Source organism: Salvelinus sp. IW2-2015, unplaced genomic scaffold (assembly GCF_002910315.2).
Source record: "Salvelinus sp. IW2-2015 unplaced genomic scaffold, ASM291031v2 Un_scaffold1527, whole genome shotgun sequence".
Classification (NCBI taxonomy): Eukaryota; Metazoa; Chordata; class Actinopteri; order Salmoniformes; family Salmonidae; genus Salvelinus; species Salvelinus sp. IW2-2015.
The window spans coordinates 60,393-67,957 of NW_019942966.1; the positions used below are offsets into that span (position 1 = coordinate 60,393).

The 7,565-nt window shown below is 49.7% G+C and overlaps 1 pseudogene; it reads left to right on the plus strand.

The window, feature by feature from the left end:
* The window catches only part of LOC112071137 (FHF complex subunit HOOK-interacting protein 1B-like), a 44,154-nt pseudogene extending 37,599 nt beyond the window's left edge, over positions 1 to 6,555 (plus strand).
* Positions 6,556 to 7,565: the final 1,010 nt, after the last annotated feature.

The window sequence follows — 7,565 nt, forward strand, 5'->3', positions numbered from 1 at the left end:
TGTAGGTGTCCTGGAGGGCAGGTAGTTTGCCCCCGGTGATGCGTTGTGCAGACCTCACTACCCTCTGGAGAGCCCTGCGGTTGTGGGCGGAGCAGTTGCCGTACCAGGCGGTGATACAGCCCGACAGGATGCTCTCAATTGTGCATCTGTAAAAGTTAGCGAAGGTTTTCGGTGACAAGCCACATTTTTTCAGCCTCCTGAGGTTGAGGAGGCGCTGTTGCGCCTTCTTCACCACGCTGTCTGTGCGCGTAGACAATTTCAGTTTGTCGGTGATATGTACACAGACGAACTTAAATCTTTCCACCTTCTCCACTGCTGTCTCCTGAAGTCCACGATCATCTCTTTTGTTTTGCTGACATTGAGTGAGAGGTTATTTTCCTGACACCACACTCCGAAGGGTCTTGTCGTTGTTGGTAATCAAGCCTACCTGCAAACTTGGTCTGCAAACTTGATGATTGAGTTGGAGGCGTGCATGGACACGGAGTCGTGGGTGAACAGGGAGTACAGGAGGGGCTGAGAACGCACCCTTGTGGAGCCCCAGTGTTGAGGATCAGCGGGGTGGAGTTTCCTAACCTCACCACCTGGGGGGCGGCCCGTCAAGAAGTCCAGGACCCAGTTGCACAGGTCGTGGTCGAGACCCAGGACCTCAAGCGTAATGACGAGTTTGGAGGGTACTATGGTGTTGAATGCTGAGTTGTAGTCAATGAACAGCATTCTTACGTAGGTATTCCTCTTGTCCAGATGGGATAGGGCAGTGTGCAGTGTGATGGCGATCGCATCGTCTGTGGACCTGTTGGGGCGGTAATCAAACTGAAGTGGGTCTAGGGTGACAGTTAGAGGTCGACCGATTTAATCGGCAGATTTGAAGTTTTCATAACAATCGGTAATCTGCGTTTTTGGACGTCGATCATGGCCGACTACATTGCAATCCACGAGGAGACTGCGTGGCAGGCTGACTACCTGTTATGCGAGTGCAGCAAGAAGCCAAGGTAAGTTGCTAGCTAGCATTAAACTTATCTTATAAAAAAACAATCAATCTCAACATAATCACTAGTTAACTGCACATGGTTGATGATATTACTAGTTTAACTAGAATGCCCTGTGTTGCATATAATCACTGTGGTGCCAGTTAATTTTTCATCGAATCACAACCTGCTTTGCCAAACGGGTGACGATTTAACAAAATCGCATTCGCGTCAGGGTATATGCAGCAGTTTGGGCCGCCTGGCTCGTTGCGAACTGTGTGAAGACCATTTCTTCCTAACAAAGACCGTAATTCATTTGCCAGAATTTTACATAATTATGACATAACATTGAAGGTTGTGCAATGTAACAGTAATATTTAGACTTAGGGTTGTCACCCGTTAGATATAATACGGAATGGTTCCGCATTTCACTGAAAGAATAAACTTTTTGTTTTCGAAATGGTAGTTTCCGGATTTGACCATATTAATGACCTAAGGCTCATATTTTTGTGTGTTTATTATATTATAATTAAGTCAGTGATTTGTATTTGATAGAGCAGTCTGACTGAGCGGTGGTAGGCAGCAGCAGGCTCGTAAGCATTCATTCAAACAGCACTTTCCTGCATTTGCCAGCAGCTCTTCGCAATGCTTGAAGCACAGCGCTGTTTATGACTTCAAGCAAGACGTCGATGTCCGCGACGGGGCTGGTTTTTCTTTTTGTAGTCCGTGATTGTCTGTAGACCCTGCCCACATACGTCTCGTGTCTGAGGCGTTGATTGATTTATGACTCCATTTTGTCTCTATACTGACGCTTTGCTTGTTTGATTGCCATGCGGAGGGAATCACTACAGTTTGTATTTGGCCATGTTTCCAGTCACCTTACCATGATTAAATGCGGTGGTACGTGCTTTCAAATTAACGAATTCGCCGGTTCACTCATATTTTAATTCCAAAAATACCTCTTATCTGTTGTGACTGAGTTGATGCGTCCTCTCCTTCGGTTCAGTAGCATATCCAACTGTTATGCATGTGACTGCGTATGACTGTCAGATAAGTGCCCACAGTGTAGGAAACACAGCTGATCGCGACGACCAAATTTTAGGCCGAACCGCTGTTCTTTTCGTGGGCTATGCTTACGTCTGGCACCTTCAGCATTCAAATGCTTTGTAAAATTGACTTTGGTTTAAACAGTTGGTGTACTTGGTATTTTTTTTTACATGAACAGGGTAGGACCCTAATTTCATAAAGGACAGTAATCATTTCGCATTCCAAATTCCAAACGGTCTAAACCATTCGCTTTCATGAGAGACGGGGATAAAAATTAAAAAGCTACATTTTATTCATTGGCTAAATGCCATGCTAGTCTCAAAATATAAATACTGACATAGTATTAGCTAAAAACATAATTCAAAAATGACAAGTTAATCAGTTGGGGAATGGTGAGTTCAGATCAGATGTGGGGGGACTAAAAGCATACCCCCCCCCCCAATCTGATAGTGGGGTGGTCGAGGCTTTGTCTGCCCAATGGCTCAGCTCAGGTGCCTACTCACACCATTGACATTAACACTCACTCACTCACAAACATGCTCATGTTTTGCTGTTTCTATCTATCTCTACCTGTGTCTAATGTTCTGCTGTTTCTATCTATCTCTACCTGTGTCTAATGTTCTGCTGTTTCTATCTATCTCTACCTGTCTAATGTTCTGTTGTTTCTATCTATCTCTACCTGTGTCTAATGTTCTGTTGTTTCTATCTATCTCTACCTGTGTCTAATGTTCTGCTGTTTCTATCTATCTCTACCTGTGTCTAATGTGCTGTTATTTCCCTCCTACAGCTGTGTATGGTGTCTTTGAGCCTGTTCCGGACTCTACTCTCTCTCAACTGTGAAGACCTCATGTTGCAGTTGGTTCTCAGGTAGAAACTGTCTGTCTGTCTGTCTGTCTGTCTGTCTGTCTGTCTGTCTGTCTGTCTGTCTGTCTGTCTGTCTGTGTCTGTCTGTGTCTGTCTCTGTCTGTCTCTGTCTGTCTCTGTCTGTCTGTCTCTGTCTGTCTCTGTCTGTCTCTCTCTGTCTGTCTCTGTCTCTGTCTGTCTGTCTCTGTCTGTCTCTGTCTGTCTCGTCTGTCTGTCTGTCTCTGTCTGTCTCTCTCTGTTGTCTCTGTTCTGTCCTCTGTCTGTCTGTCTCTGTTGTCTGTCTCTGTCTGTCTCTTTGTCTGTCTCTGTCTGTCTGTCTTCTCTGTCTGTCTGTCTCTGTCTGTCTGTCTCTGTCTGTCTGTCTGTCTTCTCTGTCTGTCTCTGTCTGTCTGCTCTGTCTTCTCTGTCTGTCTCGGTGTCCTGTCTGTCTGTCTGCTGTCTGTCTGTCTGTCTGTCTCTGGTCTGTCTGTCTTGTCTGCTTGTCTGTCTTGTCTGTCTCTGTCTGTTCTGTCTTGTCTCTGTCTTGCTTGTCTCTGTTGTCTTCTGTCTGTCTGTCGTCTGTCTGTCTCTGTCTGTCTGTCTCTGTCCTGTCTGTCTTCTCTGTCTGTCTGTCCTCTGTCTGTCTCTGTCTGTCTCTGTCTGTCTGTCTGTTTCTCTCTCTATGTCTGTTTCTCTCTCCCTCTCTTCTCTCTCTATGTCTGTCTTGTCTCTCTCTCCCTCTCTTTCTCTCTCTATGTCTGTCTGTCTGTCCTCTCTCTCCCTCTCTTTCTCTTTTCTCTCTATGTCTGTCTGTCTCGTCTGTCTGTATATATGGAATGCGTGTGTGTAGTTAGTCTGTGTAGTCTATATGGAATGCGTGTGTAGTCTATATGGATGCGTGTGTGTAGTCTATATCTGGATCGTGTGTGTAGTCTATATGGAATGTGTGTGTAGTCTATATGGAATGTGTGTGTTAGTCTATATGGTGCGTGTGTAGTCTATATGGAATGCGTGTGTAGTCTATATGGAATGCGTGTGTAGTCTATATGGAATGCGTGTGTAGTCTATATGGAATGTGTGCTGTAGTCATTGTTTTGTTGTCGTGCAGGTGTATCTGCTGCCCTGTACCCATGTGATGTTGAGTCAGAGGCGTGCTGTCAGGGACACTGATCTCTATGGTAAATCAGCTGACAAGTTCCTGTCCCTCATCAGAGTGCTGACCGCCTGAGCATACTGCCCTCTGCTGAGCGGGAGGAAGAACCAGCCTTCTGGGGAAGCGTAATTACCTGGACACTTTGTGTTATTGACACTTTATTCAGACGGTAAGGAAATTAGATGGGGGGGGGGGTTGGTCCCTGGTCTCCTGTGGGGGGGGGGGGGGGGGTTCCCGTCGGTCTCCTGTTGGGGGGGGGGGGTCCCTGGTCTCCTGTGGGGGGCCTGGTCTCCATCTCCCTCCCCAAACCTCCCATCTCCCTCCCCAAACTTCTCCATCTCCCTCTCCATCTCCCTCTCCAATCTCCCTCCCCAAACTCTCGCATCTTCCTGATCTGGCTCTGTCCTGATCCCTCTTTTCTTGATCTATTTACCAAGAAAAGCGAATGTGCTTTACAGAACTTTATTTAAACTATGTTTGGTAGAAATAGGATGTTTATTTTGGTTGTGGCGGCAATGATTCTGCCGTGGAGCAGCGCCATGCTTAAATGAATGCAGAGGAAACACTGCCATAGTGTTGTGTTAAGAGTTGGTGAAGTTGAACTAGAAGGTGTTAAAGGATAACCATGACTGACGTTCCTCCCTGTTATGTGCTCCTTTGTCTCCGTCCCCTGTCTGTCTGTCTGTCTGTCTGTCTGTCCTGTCTGTTGTTTGTTCCCTGTCTGTCTGTTTCGTCTCCCCCTGTCTGTCTGTCTGTTTTGTCTCCCCCTGTCTGTCTGTTTGTCTCCCCCTGTCTGTCTGTTTGTCTCCCCCTGTCTGTCTGTTCTGTCTGTCTCCCCCTGTTGTCTTCTGTCTGTCTCCCCTGTCTGTCTGTTGCTCCCCTGTCTGTCTGTCTGTCTGTCTCCCCTCTGCTGTCTGTCGTCTCCCCTGTCTTCGTCTGTTTTCGTCTCCCTGTCTGTCTGTTTGTCTCCCCTGTCTGTCTGTTTGTCTTCCCCACCCCTGTCTGTCTGTCTTCCCACTGTCTGTCTGTTTGCTTTTCCCACCTGTCTGTCTGTAGTACTGAACAGTCCCAGCTCAGAGTCTCCTGTACACCAAACGAGCATCCGTCCCGCCTGGCCCTCTTCATGCGCCAGCAGAGCACTGCCTGCCCTTCACCCCTTTACCACTGAGACGGCTCCCTCGTCCCCCCGCGGGGCCCTAGCACCCCCCTGTCCCCGACGCCCCATGCACCCCGTCCCAGAGGGGCTGGACTGGGAGTCGGGGTACCTGGAGTACCTCAGGGACGCACGTAGGGGGGTAGAGCTGTGCTCCTGGGCCTGCCGGAACTGGTCAGCCCCCTACGACGGAGAGGACCCCTCACCCAACACGGCCCCTCTACCTCCCCCGCCCCCCACCTCCAACCCCTCCCTGGCCATGTTCCCAGAGCACTTCTCCTTCCAGCAGGGAGGAGGTGGTGGTAGTACCTCCCACGGCCAGCAGAGGGCAGCGGTGGTGGCAGCAGCTCGGTCAGAGTGGAGCAGTACAGAGAGGGACAGTGGAGAGTGGGACGTCACCATCGGTAAGAACAACTGTACTATCAGCCTCACGCCCCGCACCAAAAAACGCAGCCTGCAGAGAGAGGAGGTCCCCCTCCCAAAACCTCTCCACCTCCCTCCTGACTCTACCTCTGCCTCCGTCCCTGACCCCTCTGCTGCCCCCCACCTCCCCTCCGGCCCCTCCATAGGCCCTCACCAGGCCATCTTCAATGGAACGTCGTCAGGGGGTCAGGAGGACAGGTGTCCAGACAGCCGGGATGGAGGGATGGAGGTTAAGAAGGTGAAGAGAGATTTGGGCGAGCAGCAGCAGCATCCTGCGGGGGTGGGGGACTCTAGTCAGAACATTGCGGTAGATGCCAGCCCGGCCCCTGCCCAGTCCTGTGGGCCCCTACAGGTGTTGCACAGTGAAGGGAATAGAAGTGTGACTGGGGAAAACTCCCGACGTCTTCCATCACACATACAGAGTCCCACCCAGGATCAGCCTGCCCCGTGGACTCCAGCACCTTGTACCAACTCCTCCAACGTCAGCCCGACCCCTCAGGTCCCCGGATCGGGACCTCCAGAGGCAATGCTCTCTACCCAGTCAGAAGCAGTGGAGCGGCTGATCTCTGAGCTGCTGGATGGGGTCGGACCGGTGGAGGGTGGCCAGCAGGGGCCTGGAGACTCCAACGGCCAGGGCATCAGCATCGAGGCCTTCACCCAGGAACTCCGGGATCTGGAGGAGAGGGTGAGGGAGAGGAGCAGGGGGGTGGGGCTTCTCAGACAGCTGGAGGAGACTACCAGAGACCCCGACTCAGAGGAACCGCTGCCTCCTTCGCCCCTGGACGCTGACCTGATCGGGACTGGGGCAGGGACTGGGGTGGAGCCCAAGGGACTGGCGTCAGCTGTGGGGCTGTTCAGCCCTGCCAGGCCTCTAGGACAGCCATCCTCTCAGCCCTACACAGGTGACAAAGACCACCACACTACAGTGTAATGTCTATCGCACTGTTGATATTGTCTTTTCTGAAGTTGTTTCTGGGGATGATGTCAGTTGCCAAATATTGATTTGGTGTTTGATGTTGGAGGATATTGATTGATGTTGGAGGATATTGATTGATGTTGGAGGATTTTGATTGATGTTGGAGGATATTGATTGATGTTGGAGGATGACACCACGGAAGAAGCCATCTGCTGTCTAAATAAACATTGCTGCTTTCTCTGCAATGTTCGCAAAAAGAGCACCTGGATGTTCCCACAGCGTGGGACCGGCAAAGAATTCTGTGGCAGATTCGAAATTAGGTAGGAACACACAACTATACTATGGTGTAGAAAAAAAGGAACAGCATACACCAACATCAAAACCTCATCCGAACTGTAAATGTATAGGTGGAGGGAGATCATGGTTTGGCCTGCCTTTGCTGCCTCAACCGGGCTGAAACAGCTTGCTATCATCGCGGAACGTGGAATCGGAGTAGAATCATCTTTGTAAACGACAACGTTCTGCCACAAAGGGTAGTTGGGCCATCCGTCGGTCCAGGCCGGTGGTGTAAAGCAGCCATGCACGGGCTTGGATACAGCGCTGAGCTTGATTATGCATCGCTAGCAGAACGAGCATCCAGTGACCTCCGGCCCACGTGCCGATTGTCTTTCTAGCAGTCTGCAGTTTGGAGGCCAGCTAGACGATCACTGGGCTGGTCCTCTGCTGGTCCCATCGTACTCATCTTCGCTCTGTTCCCCTCACTGCTTGACCACTTTCTCCTCTGACCTTGGCCCTCTGCTGCTCTCTCAATGGACTGTTTATAAACAAACGTTGCAGCATTTGGAAAAGTAATTCAGACTCCTATGGACATTTCCACGTTCATTACAGCCTTATTCTAAAATGGCATTAAAATGTGTGTCCCCCCCCTCAATTCTAAACAATAATACCCCATACATGGATAAAGCAACAAAACAGGTTTTTAGAGCATTTGCAAATATGTATATAGTAAATAAAATATAATTCTAATATCACATTTACGTAAGTATTCAGACTCTTTACCTCAAG